The 19312-nt window shown below is 28.0% G+C and overlaps 2 protein-coding genes across 4 annotated transcripts in view; one reads left to right on the top strand and one right to left on the bottom strand.

Moving 5' to 3' along the window:
- LOC149059043 (uncharacterized) overlaps positions 1–19312 on the bottom strand; it is a 55611-nt gene that overhangs the window by 7556 nt on the left and 28743 nt on the right. Inside the window, exon 1 of one of the 2 annotated variants that reach the window (XR_016190068.1) lies at positions 15511–15629. The exons of the other annotated variant lie outside the window; for it this stretch is intronic. The gene's annotated coding sequence lies outside the window, so the exon portion shown is untranslated. Of the gene's footprint in view, positions 1–15510; positions 15630–19312 lie in introns of those variants that run through there. 2 annotated transcript variants of the gene reach the window in all.
- LOC107163348 (serine/threonine-protein kinase NIM1-like) overlaps positions 11063–19312 on the top strand; it is a 60406-nt gene continuing 52156 nt past the window's right edge. Inside the window, exons 1-2 of one of the 2 annotated variants that reach the window (XM_089218249.1) lie at positions 11063–11519; positions 11666–11807. The gene's annotated coding sequence lies outside the window, so the exon portion shown is untranslated. The remainder of the gene's footprint in view (positions 11520–11665; positions 11808–19312) is intronic. The other variant, XM_089218248.1, reaches the window with a different exon arrangement.

Genomic DNA, 19312 nt, shown 5'->3' with positions numbered 1-19312 from the left:
TCTGTAGCTCATACATTAAGAAAAGTGAAGAACCATTAATATTACTTTTTTGATTATGAAATTTAAACATTTTATATTGGATATGTATTAATAAACTCTTATATTTTTATAAATAATAGGTAATTCGTTTAAATATTTAATTAGATGGAACTTATTAAAATTTTCTAAGATGTTAAAATACAAGAAAAGCATAACAAAAGCCTATATTTTCACTGGCTGCTAAAAACCTTTATAGTAAATAACTTCTGGTTTTGTTTTGGTTATACAATATATTTAATATAGATATTAAGGTATTTCAATATGACGTATTCATCTTTTTATTTAGGTCAATGACAATAAACCAGGAAAATGTATATTTTTAATTACAATTGAGCAAAAATAATATTGATTATCACTTGTATACTACCTAGGTAATATAGCACTAACTTAAAACAATTAAAAAATTGAATACCTATAATATAATAATTTTTAAAAAAGGCGGGTAAGTCGTGGATATCGATCTGCTGTACAGTAGGTTACAAGTGGATTACTGTAATGGATCGAATTAAATTTGAATCCAATGATATTATATCATTGTATACGAAAAACGATTCTGAGCGAAGACGGTTTATCTGTCTAGAATATTTTATAGATTATTAAAAATTTTCAAATCTTAGATATCAAAGGAAAATTTCTAATGAATTTCTAGCATAAAATAAGTTATGAATTTTCGTGATTTTTACGTATGTTGTTTAAAATTCAAACTTTGAATGCTTGTAAAAAAAAATTGTGACTAAGCATTTCTTCTATTTTTCAACTGCTATTGTAAAAATATGATAGGAGCCATGTATTAAATTTTGAAATCTTAGATATAAAAAAAAATTTTTTTATGAATTTCTAGCTTAAAATAATTTGTGAATTTTCGTGATTTTTACATAATAAGTTGTCAAAACTTAAACTTTGAATGCTCGTAAAACAAAATCGCGACAATGAATTTATTTTATTACTGCTATTGTAAAAATATGTTAGGAGCCTTGTATTAAATTTTTCAAATCTTAGAATTAAAAAGAAAAACATTTATGAATTTCTATCTAAGATAATTTGAACATTGCCGTAATTTTTACGTATTTAGTCAAAATTTGAACTTTAAAAGCTTATAAAAAAAAATAGTGCCTATGTATTTTTAATATTTTTTAACTGCTATTGTTACAATGTGTTAGAAGCCTTGTATTAAATTTTCAAGCTTTTCTACCCAACAAATAAATTTTTATCGATATTTATAGAAAAAAAAAACCAAAAAAGTTGAAAAATTAAACTGTCGGTAAACAGCTCAAAACAAGCAAATATATAAAATGCCTATACAAATATTCAGTGAAAATTTCAAGTATCTGCGGTCATTTGTTTTAGAGTTACACCAAAATAAAGAAATCGCTAAAAGTAAAAATCCAATGTTGTAAAAATTTAAATTTCAAATGCTCATAAAAATTTAATTTGAATTTCTGGTGGACTTTTTATTTGTGATAAAGATTGAACAGCTTTTAAGGAATCTTGTATTAAATTTTCAAATCTTAGATTTAAAAAGAAATTTTTTTGTGAATTTCTAGCTTAAAATATTTTGTGAATTTTTGTGATTTTTACGTATTTTGTCAAAATTCAAACTTTGAATGCTTATAAAAAAAAAAATGTGACTATGAATTTATTTTACTTTTCAACTGCTATTGTAACAATATGTTAAGAGCCTTGTATTAAATCGTCAAACTTTTCTGCCTAACAAATAAATTTTTATCGATATTAATTTAAAAAAAATTAATAATGATCGAAAATATCAAATGCCTATGAATAGTTCAATTTAAGTCGAAATTTTTTGAAAATTGCATTGTGGATAGAATATACTTATATAAACATTCGGTGAAAATTTCATGTATCTATGGTCATTTGTTTTAATGTTACATCAAAAACTAAAATCGATTTTGTCGAAAAATGAGTGTGCGTAAAATTTCCCGTTTTTCCCTTAATTTTTAGTTTGTTTTTCTCGATTATTTAGAAAAGTGTTAAGAATTTTTTACTTTTGATCCCCCAAAGTATCAACTGGATTCACTTTCTGATTTAACGAGGTACTAAAGTTAAAAGTAGAAGCATTTTTACTGGCCCAAAACGTAATGACAAACACAAAAAAAAAATATTCATGGTTTTGACGAATTTTTGTCAATATTTGAACTTCAAATGCTAATAAAAAAAAATTGTGCCTATGTATTCTTATAATTTTTCATTCACTTATGAAGAACTTATGAGGAACTTTGTATTAAATTTTCAAGTATTTTGATAGGGCCAAAAAAATTTTATCGACACTTCAAAAAAAAATTGTAAATTTCAGTGGTCTATAAATAACTCAAAAAAAGTCAAAAATTTTTGAAAATTAAACTTTATATAGATAACACTAACATAAACATTTGGTGAAAATTTCAAGTATTTACAGTGATTAATTTTTGAATTACGCCCCAAAACGTGTTGACAGACACAAAAAAATAAACACACATCATGGTAAAATCAATACATTCATCGCTCCGCTTAGAATCTAAAAATATAGGAACAAAAAATACTAGGATTCATCATATATTATTTAAAAGGCCAGTGTCCGTCTGCCCCCAGGGATTAGCGTTATTGAACGTGAGGACGCTAGAGAAGATAATTAGAGCAGGCCTGTGAAAAAAATCCTAAAAAAGCGGGTAAGTGGATGTCACTCTGCCATACATTAAGGGGTGGGGTGGACCTCTTACTAGGGTAGGTTAAATTTGAATGCAATGATAGCTATCATTGTATACGAAAAACGATTCTGAACAGTGATGATTTGTCATTCTAGGATATATTATATTTAAATATTATCATATATTCTATTTTGAAACAAATATTTTATTTTTCAATTAGGACGCATTTTGCATAAGGCATGGTTAATCAATTTTTCCAAAAACTTTGCATGTAGGTATCATAATTCATAATACCTTAAATGATCATAGATATACAATATTCATATTATACCTGGTTTGAGGATAAACCGTTATCATTACGCGATTTCATAAACATTTAAAACTCAAACGCTCAAAACATTTTTCCTATAATGATGCTTCAAAATTTCTCTATAGCTACTCGAAGGAAAACTTAGTATTGAATTTTATAACCTTAGATATAAATACAAACAATTTTATGAATTTTAACTTCAAAATTTTCACATTTTTTTGCAATTTTCAAAAATGTTCGACTTAAGTTGAACTATTCATAGGCATTTGAAATTTTCGATCATTATTAGTTTTTTTTAAATTAATATCGATAATAATTTATTTGTTTGGCAGAAAAGCTTTAAAATTTAATACAAGGCTCTTAACATATTGTTACAATAGCAGTTGAAAAATAAAATAAATTCATAGTCACAACTTTTTTTATAAGCATTCAAAGTTTGAATTTTGACAAAATACGTAAAAATCACGAAAATTCACAAATTATTTTAAGCTAGAAATTCATAAAAAAATTTCTATTTAAATCTAAGATTTGAAAATTTAATACAAGATTCCTTAAAAGCTGTTCAATCTTTATCACAAATAAAAAGTCCACCGGAAATTCAAATTAAATTTTTATGAGCATTTGAAATTTAAATTTTTACAACATTGGATTTTTACTTTTAGCGATTTCTTTATTTTGGTGTAACTCTAAAACAAATGACCGCAGTCCGCAGATACTTGAAATTTTGACTGAATATTTGTATAGGCATTTTATATATTTGAAAAAAATATTTAAATTTGTTTGGAGCTGTTTACTGACATTTTAATTTTTCAACTTTTTTAGTTTTTTTTTTCTATAAATTTCGATAAGAATTTATTTGTTCGGTAGAAAAGCTTGAAAATTTAATACAAGGCTTCTAACACATTGTAACAATAGCAGTTAAAAAATATTAAAAATACATAGGCACTATTTTTTTTTATAAGCTTTTAAAGTTCAAATTTTGACTAAATACGTAAAAATTACGGCAATGTTCAAATTATCTTAGATAGAAATTCATAAATGTTTTTCTTTTTAATTCTAAGATTTGAAAAATTTAATACAAGGCTCCTAACATATTTTTACAATAGCAGTAATAAAATAAATTCATTGTCGCGGTTTTGTTTTACGAGCATTCAAAGTTTGAATTTTAACAACATACGTAAAAATCACGAAAATTCATAAATTATTTAATGTTAGAAATACACTAAAAATTTTCATTTTATATCTAAGAATTTAAAATTGTATATAAGGCACCTAACATATTTTACCATTATATATTTCACCTAAATTAGATGAAACATAAAAGAAAGATATTGGCACATTTTTTTTTTTACAAGCATTCAAAGTTTGAATTTTGACAACATATGTAAAAATCACGAAAATTCGTAAACTATTTTAAACTAGAAATTCATAAAAATTTTTCTTTTTAAATCTAAGATTTGAAAATTTATAGTAATCTATATTATATCCGAGACAGATAATAACCGTCTTCGTTCAGAATCGTTTTTCGTATACAATGATATAATATCATTGGATTCAAATTTAATTCGATCCATTACAGTAACCCACTTGTAACCTACTGTACAGCAGAGCGACATCCACGACTTACCCGCCTTTTTTTAACCTTATAGATATAAATACAAACAATTTTATGAAATTTAACTACAAAATAATTTGCATATATTCATGGTTTTGACGAATTTTTGTCAATATTTGAAACTCAAATGCTAATAAAAATTTAATTTGAATTTCCGGTGGACATTTTTTTTGTGATAAATATTGACAAATTTGATAATATTTTGATTACAATATACATATAGGTACCTAGTTTGAGGATAAATCGTTATCGTTACGCTATTTCGTAAAAATTTAAAATTCAAACGCACTTAAAATTTAATGATGCTTCGAGTTTTCTCTAAAGCTACTTAAAGGAAAACTCATGGAAAACTTAGTGTTGTATTTTTAATCCTTAGTTATAAACAGAAAAAATGTTATGATTTTTCAACTTCAAAATTACTTGCAAATTTTCGCGTTTTCGACAGATTTCGTAATAATATTCTATAAACGCTTATAAAAAAAAAAATTTTTAGTTACAATAAGAACATTTCATAAGGAACCTTGTATTAAATTTTCAAATTTTTTTGGTCATCTAAAATTTTTTTTACCGACACTTCAAAAAAAAATTCTCCTAAAAATCGAAAATTTCAGTGGTCCATAAATAACTCAAAAAAAGTCAAAAATTTATAATTAAATAAATAAATTTATAAATTAAACTGTATACATATAGATAACACTAACATAAACATTTAGTGAAAATTTCCAGTATTTAAAGTGATTAGTTTTTAAATTACAGCCATATAAAAAAATCGATTTGGTCGAAAACTGGTTTCGCGTAAAAATTCCCGTTTTTCTGTCACTTTTTTTTTGTTTTTCTCGATTTTTTTGAAAACTGTTGGAAAATGTTTACTTTTGACCTCTACAATGCATTATTTCGACTAGTTATGCTGTACACAGACACACACACACACACAAAAAAAACACACATCATTGTAAAATCAATACATTCATCACTCCGTTCAGAATCTAAAAATCTATAAATCTATAGATAATATTAGTTAATCGTCACCAGCTTTAAAATACGTACCTATCTAACTCTATGTCATGTAGGCAACGTAAACAATTTATAAATTATCTTTTCTTTATTATAGCGTTCTCGTTATTCCTGTCTGTCAGTAATGTATGTCTCTAATATTATAACTTATTTAATTTATATATCGTATAATGTATACTATATAATATTATGCTCGCAATGATCACATCGTTATCGTTGAATATAAACGAAAGTTTCTGAAATAAAAATTAAAAGTTTCCTTACAATGTATTCAATTATTCTATCTGATAAATCTGTTGTTTTGTTTTATCCTCGGTTAATTATGCCAACATTTAATGCCAATTGCTGGCGATCAGCCCATCATAAATAATATTCGTGTCGGGTGCGTATTATTGTTGCTTATATTGATTTAAGCATCCCGCGAGAACGTTTTACTTACAGTACTTATAATGTGTAAAAAAACTTGTTTTAAAAACAAACGTGACCTTGACCATTTCAGACATTTATTTTTTTGAAATCATGTTTCTAACTTGAATTATTTGTATTTGAGTAGCAAACCGTATTGCATACTGCATGGCGTAATACCTAGCCAAGCCAAATAATTAACAAATTAATATAATTATTAAATAAAGTATAGTTATATTGTAGCTATACTTAATGCGATCGAACACAACAGTATTACACGTCATCACAGAACTCGTTCGAGCACTTTCTTAATGTATAGCAATTCACTATTGAGTAGTTTTATATGGTTAATTAACAGGAATTTGATTTTGTTCATTACTTAAAATTGTCTTCTGAATTCAACGTACAAGGTCTTGACATCAAGGTACGTTTTACTAAAAATTTGACTGTGTATAATATTAAGGTTCTTTTAAAAATGTTGTCATTGTAGTCAATACAAATAGTCAAGTTAAATTATCATAACATAAAATACTTTTAATCTACCGATTAAAAATTTCTGTCGAAAAAATAATATTAGGTACCTAATATAATACTGTACATTCGGGATTTTGAAGTAATATATTTAATTATTCAGTTGAAATAAATGTTGATTTTTCTGTTTGATTTATACAACAATATAATGTACTTCTAATATCCTATAATAATTTCTTAAGTATTACCTATATGCAAAATGTATACCTAATATAAAACGTTAAAATAAAGTTTATAATTATTTATGTTCATTGTTCAAATTTTAATATAAGCATCAACCATTTATTTCGTAATTTATTCTTTGTTTGGCTTATGAAATATTTTACAAGTATATATAGTGGTGGACGTGGCGTTTTAGTTCGGAATTCAATTAACTATCAAGACCTTGTAAACCTTTTTAGTAGCATCAAAAGCTCTGGGTCCACTTCGTTGTTTCTCCTATAAATTATAATGCGTTTTGCCTATGTGTTGTCTCCCTCTTACAAAGTGCGTAACATTGCAAAAACTGTTTCGTGCGGGAAAGAACCGAGAAGGCTACAGTTATAACTAAGGAACAAAATTTTTAACATATAATAAGGAGAACATTTTTACTGTGCAACGTTGTTTTCAATTTTTCGATATCACAAATATAATAAAAGTTCTTATTGTTTCAAAATTTATTATTTTTGCGTTTTTCAAAATCGAATAACTTTTTTTCAGTTCTAATATCAAAAAAATAAAAACAACGTTGCACAGTCGAAATTCCCTTTTATCTGTGGTGAGAATTTCGTTTCTTAGTTATAACTGTAGCCTTCTCGGTTCTTTCCCGCGCGAAACAGTTTTTGCAATGTTACGCACTTGTAAGACGGAGACAACACATGCGGGTGTAGCGTCCTCTTTACAGTAATGTTGTCTACTGTGGGTCCTCTTCCGCGTTAAAATATACTACCGATTAAAAATGGCCATCATCAACCACATCCGGTTACTCAATTAATTTAATCAACATTTCAACCAACTATAGATATGTAGTATACATATGTATAATGTGACTATATACTATATAATATATATAGGTATTATACAATATCCAATATTTACGATCATGATACCAAACTATTAATGTTATTATAAAAACATTTAATATTTTTATATGTATATGTGACCATCACAGGAACTATGACGTGCACCTGTGGGTGAATATTGTAAAAATAAGAAATCAGATTTTATATCAGAGACTGACAGAGAGTGTAATTATAGTTAATATATTTTGTACAAGTATTTCAGCAGTCCAAACATTGGGAAAATGAATAAGACTCACTATGTGAAATATTAGTCTACAGTAGTTATTTTAAATATAGAAAATGTGATGTGAGTATAGAAATGTGTACACAAAAAGTTCTGGCTGTCAGGTTGTTGACGTGTGTGGTATAAATGTACATTTTATGCGACTTCTTTCGATATATTTTCGACGTTTTATTTGCATCATAATATCATAGTAAACATCCAGAATTAGTTTTTTGTAAACCAAATAATCGGAAACATAAAATAATTACGGTGATTAAATAGGTAGCATATTTTAATCTTCCTTTCTAGCTATATAATATACTCATCTTATCCGTACGCGATATATGATCCCCAAACACGTATGCATATTTTATGTAGGTATAGCTTTTTTTTTCGTTCATCGTTTTTATTTTTTATTTTATTTGTACTTTACTTGTTACTTGGTTTGCGGCGACAAAAGTTAAGTCACGCAAAGAAGACAAAAGATAATATTTTAGGTTTTTTTTTTGCCCGCTTTTTGTCTCCGGATACAATTTTTTTGGCATACGTCATCATGTGGATACACTGGCCATTGATTATATTATGTACAACCGCCGAAGGTCACATTATAAGAAAACACTGTTTAAGGTCGCATTATAAGGCTTGATGTGGCACAAGTTTTGGACAAATGTTTATAGAGGTTGACATCGTAAACACAAACATAATCCGTTTTTGTATCCCCACACTCAAAACAAGCCCCTGTACATCCATTAAAATGTTTTGTATTTATTAATGACATAATTTCGGGAATATCATGTTGTGTTTTAATGTGTCTATAATACTTTTTCCCTACAGTTTATATATGGGACACGAAACCGTATTGCGCGTATTTATTATTTAATTCGTGTTTTGTAGCGCTGAATGAATCACGTGTTTAAGAATCACCACGCGACGACGAGTCATAGACCTAGGATCTGACAATTTAAATTAGCTATTTTCAAATCCTCTATCCATAATACGATTTTTATACTTATTATATACTCTATTGGTACTGTTCTATTGTATATATATTACATGATAAACTCGTAAAGTCTTAAATATACTAGAATAGAGAGATGAGCGATGCTTTTGTACGATGCCTCAATATACACAATCCAAGTATACCATCGTGATGAACTTTGAAAGTATTGAATATTATAATTTATAATAAACTAAGGTTTATTCACTTTCACCACGACTTGTAAAGTGGATTTATACTGTTTAATTAAACATTGACTTACACAACGTAATTACAACTCTATAACGTATTTCCACGTATGATACGATGACAAGACACAAAACATTATTAATGGAGTAATTATTATAGGAGTGAATGTAATAAATAAATGTATTGAATACCTAAATATCGACCCACAAAATATGAGCTATATCTGAATCAAAGCTGTTAAGTGTTAATATTGCCTATGATATCAATTATAAGAATTTATATATTATTATCTGTATGAGCTGAACGTGGAATATAATATTTGTTTGTAATAAATAACAATGTACTGACTGAACTATTAGCTCGGGTCCAGTTTTTTAAAAATTATACACCTAGCTATTTGTTAAAATGAACATAAAAATTTTCTTTAATTTTCCTATAAGAAAACTTTTAAAATTAGAATAAATTTGCGGTGGTTTTTAATGAAATCGTGGATTTCAGATCAATTTAAACAGGGTTGAAATTATTTAAGTCATCTGGAGTGTCCAATAAATGATAGTTTCATCATTCAAATCTATTAGCTGATGATTATTATTATATTAATTATTGTAATCTGTATATTGTTTGATCGTTCTTCCCAAACTGTATTAAAAGCGAGATGACTAACGCGCGGTTGGCAAAGATTTTCCTATGGTATTATGGTAAAAGCAATTGTTGTATTGCTTTTTCATTTTACTGAAAAAAAAACATTCGGTGCATAAAAACTAGTGTTCGTAAATCTACATCGACATAATATTTAAATACTCGAACTTAAACGTTGTGAGCTATCACAAAGAAAATGCTAGTCTAATCAAAAATTGATGTCTTTTTAGTTTTTAGAATGACAGTACTGCCAAATTGAGCTTTATCAGAGTGTTGACTATAATTATCGGAATATGCTAAATTCTACTGTTTTTATACAATAAGACTTTTCCCGATTATTTTCCAGTAATTATAATAGCTTCAATATAATATTAATACATAAGTACGTTCATTTAGTACCGTTACATTGTCCTTCTGAAATATCTAAGTCATCTCTAGTGTCGCTCTGACTACCTATACTTACCATCACTGAATTGACGGTAGGTATTATCAATACTCAATATTATGTTTTCACGTTGGCATTACGCACTTGTTTCGTGCATACCATTATATCGTTAAATAACATACCTAATAATCATTCACGAGGCGTATAATATTTTTAATTATTTATTTTACTCCTTTATTTATGGCGGCTGTCACGGTATAAACACTCTCGTAATTGACATTATTTTCAAAATCGACTTTAATAGAAACACAATATGTTTCGAATATTTTATGTTTTCCGCGGAGTAACCAATTTGCGATATAAATATTTTAAACTTTCAAAATGTCGAGCATAACCCAACAACGCGAATTTTCCCGGTGACGAGACATCCACCACCAAATGGAGGGATTTGTTTTATTCGAAAAAACCCAGTAGTGACGAAATTCCGACAAAATCCGTGGACCTAATTTTGTAATATTAAATTTACAGACGCACACGCTGACGACGTCGCACTTAGTGTGGTGGATAGGATGTGAAATATTATATTTTGTTAAAGAACAACGATAGACATCCGTGCGACGGAAGAGCTGTTGTCAGGACTGTGGATTTTCCGTCTGTGAAAAACCAGCAGTGTGGTGGTGTAGACCCGTTCGACGACATCAACGCCGGATGATGGGTAGGCATATATATATGGCGAGCAGCAGACTACAATATAATATCATTCCGACGACACAATAATAATATTGTACGACAGAATGAAAATAAAAATAATAAGCCTTTTAATATAAAGTACCTATTATGGGTACAGCGCATCATAATTATTAATACGTACGCGACCGATCGTCGCTGCAAAACTTCCGCCAGTGAACCGTTTTTTTTTCCACTCTTTTCCCCGCCAGAACGAGCCTCCGCGTCGCGCCGCCCGACGTCGTTTCCTGCGTGCATCGGCGGCGCGCTCGGCAGTAGTGGCGGCGCGTGGAGGTTTTTGGTTTTTTTTTAAACGTTTGACCGCCGTCGGTCCGACAACACGGCCGTCAACGCGTTGCCCGTCCTCGCGCGTATTTTACTGTAATAATATCATAAAAATATCGTACACGATTTTAATTCGGTTTTTTTCGTCCACCGACGCCCCCGATTATACTCGCAGTAAGCTTTCATGCTATTATTTATATTATTATTGTTTGTCACGACGATTAAATATTATAACAACAATAATACGTCCTGAACGCGAACGAAATCGTTTCGATCACGTGTTTATTGTTTTACGCGATTTTACGACGCTGATAGTTTCTTTTCGAGACCGATACAAGACTGAAGTCCAATCGATTTTCAACATTATATCTTTATTACTGGCACTTAGATGAGTGCGTAGGATAGCTTCAGAGAGAATTCACGTCGACCGCGACCACCAGAAAAACGAACCGCGACAACGACGTGCGTCATATTTCGTAAGTCGCACTGCAGTTTGATTATTATTGTTTATTTATCCACTCGTGTACAAAATGTCCCGTAATCTATGTACAGTGTCTACATATTATTATTATATTGTATTTGTGTGTCTTATATATTTTTTAAATTTAAATATTAATAACAGGTATTGCAGTATTGCTCATGCTTCGTATACTTTCGTAGTATAGTAGACATTTTAGTGCAGCCGGAAGAACAGTATAGTCCCGCTCAGATTTAATTCAAAATCCAGATTTTGGTATCGAAAGTTTAAAAAGAAAATTTTTTTGGTAGGTACCTGCTGTTATTATACTTGATCTTTTTTTTTGAGGGGGGGGGTTTTCAAGGAGGGGTGAAGTTTTGTTTATCCATTCATGTTAAGAGAAGCCCAAACTGGCATGGGAAGGGTTATGAAATATTTATTCTTTTTTTATATGCACGACCATTCAATAAATCACAATATCGTTCGATGCATTTTGTCATTTTCGATGAAGTTTGGTAACTTTGATTGGGAATTATTGTTTAAGTTATTCAAACCGATTGCACTGTGACTGATTATCTCTGGATTCCTTTGTATGGATTTGTTGCTTTATAGGTATCTATATTCATTATAGGTACTGGGTTATTGATACTTTGATGTGTTTGAATAACTACCTGAAGTTAATTAAACGCATAACTGCATAGTGAATTTTATTATTACATTAATATATTATTGTGTACGACCGTATAATGATAATCATTTAATCACGATATTATATTCGTAGTGATACTGCGTGTGTGTAATGTGTATGATAATATTATGATATATCTATATTGTTGTTTATATCTGTGTTAAAATATACCTATTAAATAAGTCAACGTAATATTACGACGTATCTATAACTATAATCGATAATGTGTGTGTACCTCAATTGTTGATGAATGTCGTTTTCTTCTGAATTCGTTCTTACCAATAAATATAAAACATATATTATATTACTTATATATATAGTGATATAAAACATCATTGCTACGAATACGGTGGTTATAATATAACTATATAAGCATTGACTGAAAATGACGACATTTTAAAAATACGTTGACTCTAATGAAGTTATGAGCTTCATTTAAAATGTTAGATCTATTTACGTGTATGCATAATAATTCGATTATATAAAGGTATGTAAAACAATTAAATGTAATAAAAATAATCTATAATCATCTATAATAGTTATAGGCCTATTTACTTTGTAATACAACTGGTGGTCGGATGAGCAAGGGAAAGATTTTCACTAAAGTAGGTACTATAAGACAGCATTGCCTTCGCGTTGCAGAGGCGTGTTTGCTCCCTCTTGATGTTTATATTTTATATCTATCGAGTATATTACTATACATGCGTCTATGTGAACCAGATCGCAGCTTTATTTTTACCTATAGCATTTAGGTATATATTAGGTATATATATATAAGACCTACGTAACAACTACGATTTATCTACTATTGCACATAGTCAATAGAATATATAATTACGAAAGACTGACATATTGATGATTTGAAAAATAAGGTCAGAGTGCAATTATTATTATATTATCTACGCTAACATTGCTGCAGTAGTGCAGTCACCATCACAGTTACGCCTCTTTTGCTGCGATTTGGTTTGAATCTCGTGATCATCGTGATTCAAACACAAAATCATATCTGACCTGTGTTTATTAAACTATGAAGTTGAATTACGAATAGTATATGTATTAATTTATAAGCTCGTGAAACACAATCATTATTTAGGTAGGTATTTAAACTTTAAAAACTACAATAATTCAACTTTAAATGACAAAATACGTAACGCGTCAATTTAAAGCACCTATAATTTAAATTCGTTTCGTTTATATATTTACTTTATAATGTATAAACTTCAAAAATGTTACAAACCAAACTATTTTTTTTTTGTTTTGAATAATTGTATAATATTATGTAAATTTATAGTTACACATTTAAGCAATTATTACTGTAATCATTATTGATTAGTATTCATTGATCAAGTAAACAGGTTAAAATCATATTTTTGTTTATACAGGGTGCTTCAGGTTGTTCCGTAATTACATTAACAGATTAATCTCAGATCAGAGTGGAATCGAAATCTTATTTAGTATTTTGTCAATTCGGAGTTTTTAAGGGATCACAACTACGAAACTTGTGTGTGTAAATTAATTTTTTAGTAACATAAAAATGTGAGGACTTTTTAAAGAAATTAAAAAACTAATGCTGATTTACCTTTAAATATATGTGTAAAATACTTAAACCTGAGATAAATACTATAAGTATATTTTTGCAAATCTTGAAATCGCTTTCAATTTCGTTTCATTTCACTGACATTAGATTATTCTTTAAGTTTGTGCGAAACAACCCGATATACACTCTGTATAAGTATAGTATTAGCACGTCCTATTACGATGTACGATTTACGAGGTACTGACCTCAACAGATAAATAAATTTTAATTGGTTTAGTAAACCAATTTTTAGGTTTTCGAATTTTTATAGATAATAAATTATTGCAGTAGAAAGTATTACGAATTGGACACTCTTCGCTCAGAATTGTATGTACTAAATTATTTCTATTACGATAAATCAGTTTGCCAATAGACAAATCATTTCACTTCGATACGCTATTAAAATGATTTTAAAAGTACTCTGTGAATTGTACAGGAGATACCTATTTATTATATTATAATATGTATGAGCAAAAGCAGTATAAAATGAAAAATTCGATACATCGATTTAAAAAAAAAATTAATTTAAACTAATTATTCAAACAATAATATCGTAGGACGGTAGGTAACGGTTGTGCACAATTAAAAATGAGATTTGTCGGTAAAAAAAAATCAAATTCAAAAATTAAATTAAATTCTACTATTATATAGTAATTAGGTGTATAATAATTCATGACAATAATATTATAATATATTGTTGGACATTTCAAATTATTACAATAATAACATTTTGGTCGATGTTTAATGCAAATCGCCCGTATATATGCGTTTATGGGTTGTACAATTTATAGTATCCGTAGGTAAATCGGAAGTAAATATATCATATTATAATATCATTAGGTGACTTTTTTAATTGCATTTTTTCGATCAATAACACTATACCTACTATAATATACGTATACAGTATATACACGAATAAAAATGTACTATAATATATAATATTATGAGTATTATGACAGTCCTAAACAATTCGGCTGTGGTATGTTAGACGGAAAAATAGATTTGGCAGGCTGTCAAGACGAGACCGAAATTATAATATTATAACGATGTCCCACGAGAGTGTATTTTGCTACAAGCGATTTGTGCTGTGTGGCGCGTGCGACCTGAGGCGATTTTTTTATACATATAATTTAGAATCCTAATCGTATATGGCGATTAACACGTCGATGTATTTTTTTGTAGAATATAATCCCTTGCGAACACACATGGCAAACGGACCATCGAGATCTCAATTTTATACGCACTATACGTAGTGCTTACACACATTAACATATCGACAGACGACAAGTCATGTTTGCATATTTCAAATTAACGACGACGACACGCACACGCGAATAATATTTTATAATATACGGTTATTATATAGGTAATAATAACGATAATAACTACGACTGACTGTGTGTAGATTGTTATTTTACTTATATTAGGTAGTTATATATTATTATTATTTAATTATTAAAAACTCAATAACTAAGGTTATTGGATTACATTATGATATTATAATATTGTAACGTGGTCGGGGAACGACCAGTTAAATAATATAAGATATCCAGTGAGAGTCGTAGGACTCTATAGATATAATTACCGTAGTCAGGGGTAGATAAGTTATATATAATAAGATGTTATATATATATATATATATTATGTATATAACAGGATCTTAAATATATTTAAATAACTAGGATTCCGTTTCAGTTATCATTAAGTTTTATTATAGATTAAACATTTACAAATAATAATACTCACAAGCTATATGAATTATATTCTATCCAACTATTTGACTGTACCCATCGTATAGTTATAAGGAGTTCGATATTTATTGAGTGTTGAGGTCTAAGGTACACAGTGAACTAACTTACTTCATACATGGTGTGTATTGACCATAGGCCTTACAATTATGAGGAGTGTGTGTTAATATTATTGTATTGGTCAGCAGTTAATCGTACATAATGTTAAGTGTGTAGATCGTCTACACTAGACGTGTAGTACATATACATATATACGTACTTAAGTATCATGTAACATATTATAATTGTTACAATATGATTACCTTAAGTATGTAATAAAAGGTATAAAAAAGGACACAACATAAGTAAAAAATAAAAAAGCGGGTAAGTCGTGGATGTCGCTCTGCTGTACAGTAGGTTACTGTAATGGATGGGATTAAATTTGAATGCAATGATAGGTATCATTGTATACGAAAAACGATTCTGAACGGAGATGATTTGTCATTCTAGGATATATTATATTTAAATATTGTCATATATTCTATTTTGAAACAAATATTTGATTTTTCAATTAAGACGCATTTTGCATATGGCATGGTTAATCAATTAGTGTAGTTATCATGCAGTTATCATAATTCATAATACCTTATATTATTATAGATATACCTGGTTTGAGGATAAATCGTTATCATTACGCGAATTCATAAAAATTTAAAACTTAAACGCTCAAAACATTTTTCCTATAATGACGCTTCAAATTTTCTCTATAGCTAATTGAAGCAAAGATTATGGAAAACTTATTGTTGAATTTTATAACCTTAGATAAAAATACAAACAATATCATGAATTTTGAACTACAAAATAATTCGCAAATATTCATGGTTTTAACGAATTTTTGTCAATATTTGAAATTCAAATGCTTATAAAAATTTAATTTACATTTCCGGTGGACATTTTTTTGTGATAAAGATTTAAAAACTTGTAAAGAATCTTATACTAAATTTTTAAATCTTAGTTTGAAAAAGAAAATTTTTTATTAATTTCTAGCTTAAAATAATTTGTGAATTTTTGTGATTTTTACGTATTTTGTCAAAATTCAAACTTTGAATGCTTATAAAAAAAAATTGTAACTATGAATTTCTTTTATTTTCAACTGCTATTGTAATAATATGTTAATAGCAATTTTATTAACATTCGGTGAAAATTACATGTATCAATAAAATGGTCATTCGTTTTAAAGTTACATCAAAAATCAAAATCGATTTTGTCGAAAACTGATTGTACGTAGAATTTCCTGTTTTTCCGTTAATTTTTAGTTTGTTTATCCCAATTATTTAGAAAAATATTAAGAATTTTTTACTTTTGATCCCCCAAAGTATCAACTAGATTAACTTTCTGATTTAACAAGGTACTAAAGTTAAAAGTAGAAGCATTTTTACTGGCCCAAAACGTAATGACAAACACAAAAAAAAAATATTCATGGTTTTGACGAATTTTTGTCAATATTTGAACTTCAAATGCTAATAAAAAAAAATTGTGGCTATGTATTCTTATAATTTTTCATTCACTTATGAATAACTTATGAGGAACTTTGTATTAAATTTTCAAGTATTTTGATAAGGCCAAAAAAATTTTATCGACACTTCAAAAAAAAATTGTAAATTTCAGTGGTCTATAAATAACTCAAAAAAAGTCAAAAATTTTTGAAAATTAAAATTTATATAGATAACACTAACATAAACATTTGGTGAAAATTTCAAGTATTTACAGTGATTAATTTTTGAATTACAACCATTAAAAAAAAATCGATTTGGTCGAAAACTGGTTTTGCGTAAAAATTCCCGTTTTTCTGTCACTTTTTTTTTTGTTTTTCTCGATTTTTTTGAAAACTGTTGGAAAATGTTTACTTTTGACCTCTACAATGCACCAAGGATTTTCACTTTTCCATCGGTAATCACCCCCAAAGTTTGAAATTGAAGCATTATTTCGACTAGTTATGCTGTATACAGTCATTGTAAAATCAATATATTCATCACTCCGTTCAGAATCTAAAAGCGGGTAAGTGGATGTCGCTCTACTGTACATTAGGGGGCGGGGTGGACCTCATACTAGGGTAGGTTAAATTTGAATGCAATGATAGGTATCATTGTATACGAAAAACGATTCTGAACGGAGATGATTTGTCAGTCTAGGATATATTATATTTAAATATTGTCATATATTCTATTTTGAAACAAATATTTTATTTTTCAATTAGGACGCATTTTGCATAAGGCATGGTTAATCAATTTTTCCAAAAACATTGCATGTATAGTTATCATAATTCATAATACTTTATATTATCATATAGATATACAATATACATATACCTGATTTCATAAAAATTTAAAATTCAATCGCACTTAAAATTTGTCTTATAATGATGCTTCAAGTTCTCTCTATAGCAACTTGAAGGAAAACTTATGAAAAACTTAGTGTTGTATTTTTAATCCTTAGTTATAAACACAAAAAGTTTTATGATTTTTAAACTTCAAAATTACTTGAAAATTTTCGCGTTTTCGACAGATTTCGTAAAAATTTGAACTATAAACGCTTATAAAAAAAAAAATTGTGACTAACGATTTTTAATTTTTTTAGCTACAATAAGAACAACTCATAAGGAACCTTGTATTAAATTTTCAAGTTTTTTTGGTCATCTAAAATTTTTTTACCGACACAAAAAAAAATTTTCATAAAAATCGAAAATTTCAGCAGTCTATAAATAACTTAAATAAAGTCAAAATATTTTGAAAATTAAACTATATATAGATAACACTAACATAAACATTTGGTGTATAATGCACCAAGGATATTCAGTTTTACATCGGAAACCACCCCCGAAGTTTGAAATTGAAGCATTATTTCGACTAGTTATGTTGTACACAGACACACACAAAAAAAAAAACACACACACATCATTGTAAAATCAATACATTCATCACTTCGTTCAGAATCTAAAAGAAAATAGAATTAGATAAGTTATACCAGGGGTCACTAAATGGCGGCCCGCAGACTGAGAGAAAAAGCCAATAGTTTAATTATATTTAGTTAAATAATTAATAAGTGTATATTTTTTTATTTAGAAATAAAATATTTTTGGACGACCGGCATATTATAATAAATATTATGTACTTTGAAATTTTATGGCTCGCGAGAATTTTCTGAATTCTTAATGTAGTCCGCGGAAAATATTAATTGGTTACCCCTGAGTTATACAGTTGGATTATTCTTAAGAAAGTTATTATTTAGTGGGGTTTTCATGATCAAGTATTTCATATAGGTGATCCAGTGTATTTAAGGATTATGTTAGCTTAAAAATTACGAACAATAGAAGGACATAGTTTGATGGTTAGAACTTCCTCGCAAGTTTAAACAATTATTATTGTCGTAAATGGTTATTATTATAATACTTAAAAATTTTCACTGTATGTGATTGAAAAGTAATGTACGATGTTGAAATATTAATTTATGAAGCAACATTTAATTAATGTAGGATTAATTGAAATCGTAAAAATAATTTTATTATATATTTTTGTTTTATTCTAAAGTATATGTGTGTGTGTTTGGAGTAAAATATTTTTAGCTTTTTTTGTGTATCTTGCGTGTACAATAATTATATCGATATAGGGTCTATATTATATATATATATATTTAATTATTTACAAAAAAAAAAAAAAAATGCTCCGCATACCTTTACACAGCAGTATACAACGTTAGTAAGATACATATAATAGGTTAGGTTAGACATCTGGTTACTCTTAAAGGTCATTATAGTTATTTTG

Source organism: Diuraphis noxia, unplaced genomic scaffold (genome assembly GCF_037042655.1).
Source record: "Diuraphis noxia isolate RWA-SAM2 unplaced genomic scaffold, SU_Dnox_SAM2 contig0002, whole genome shotgun sequence".
Classification (NCBI taxonomy): Eukaryota; Metazoa; Arthropoda; class Insecta; order Hemiptera; family Aphididae; genus Diuraphis; species Diuraphis noxia.
This window is presented reverse-complemented; position numbering and strand designations above follow the sequence as displayed.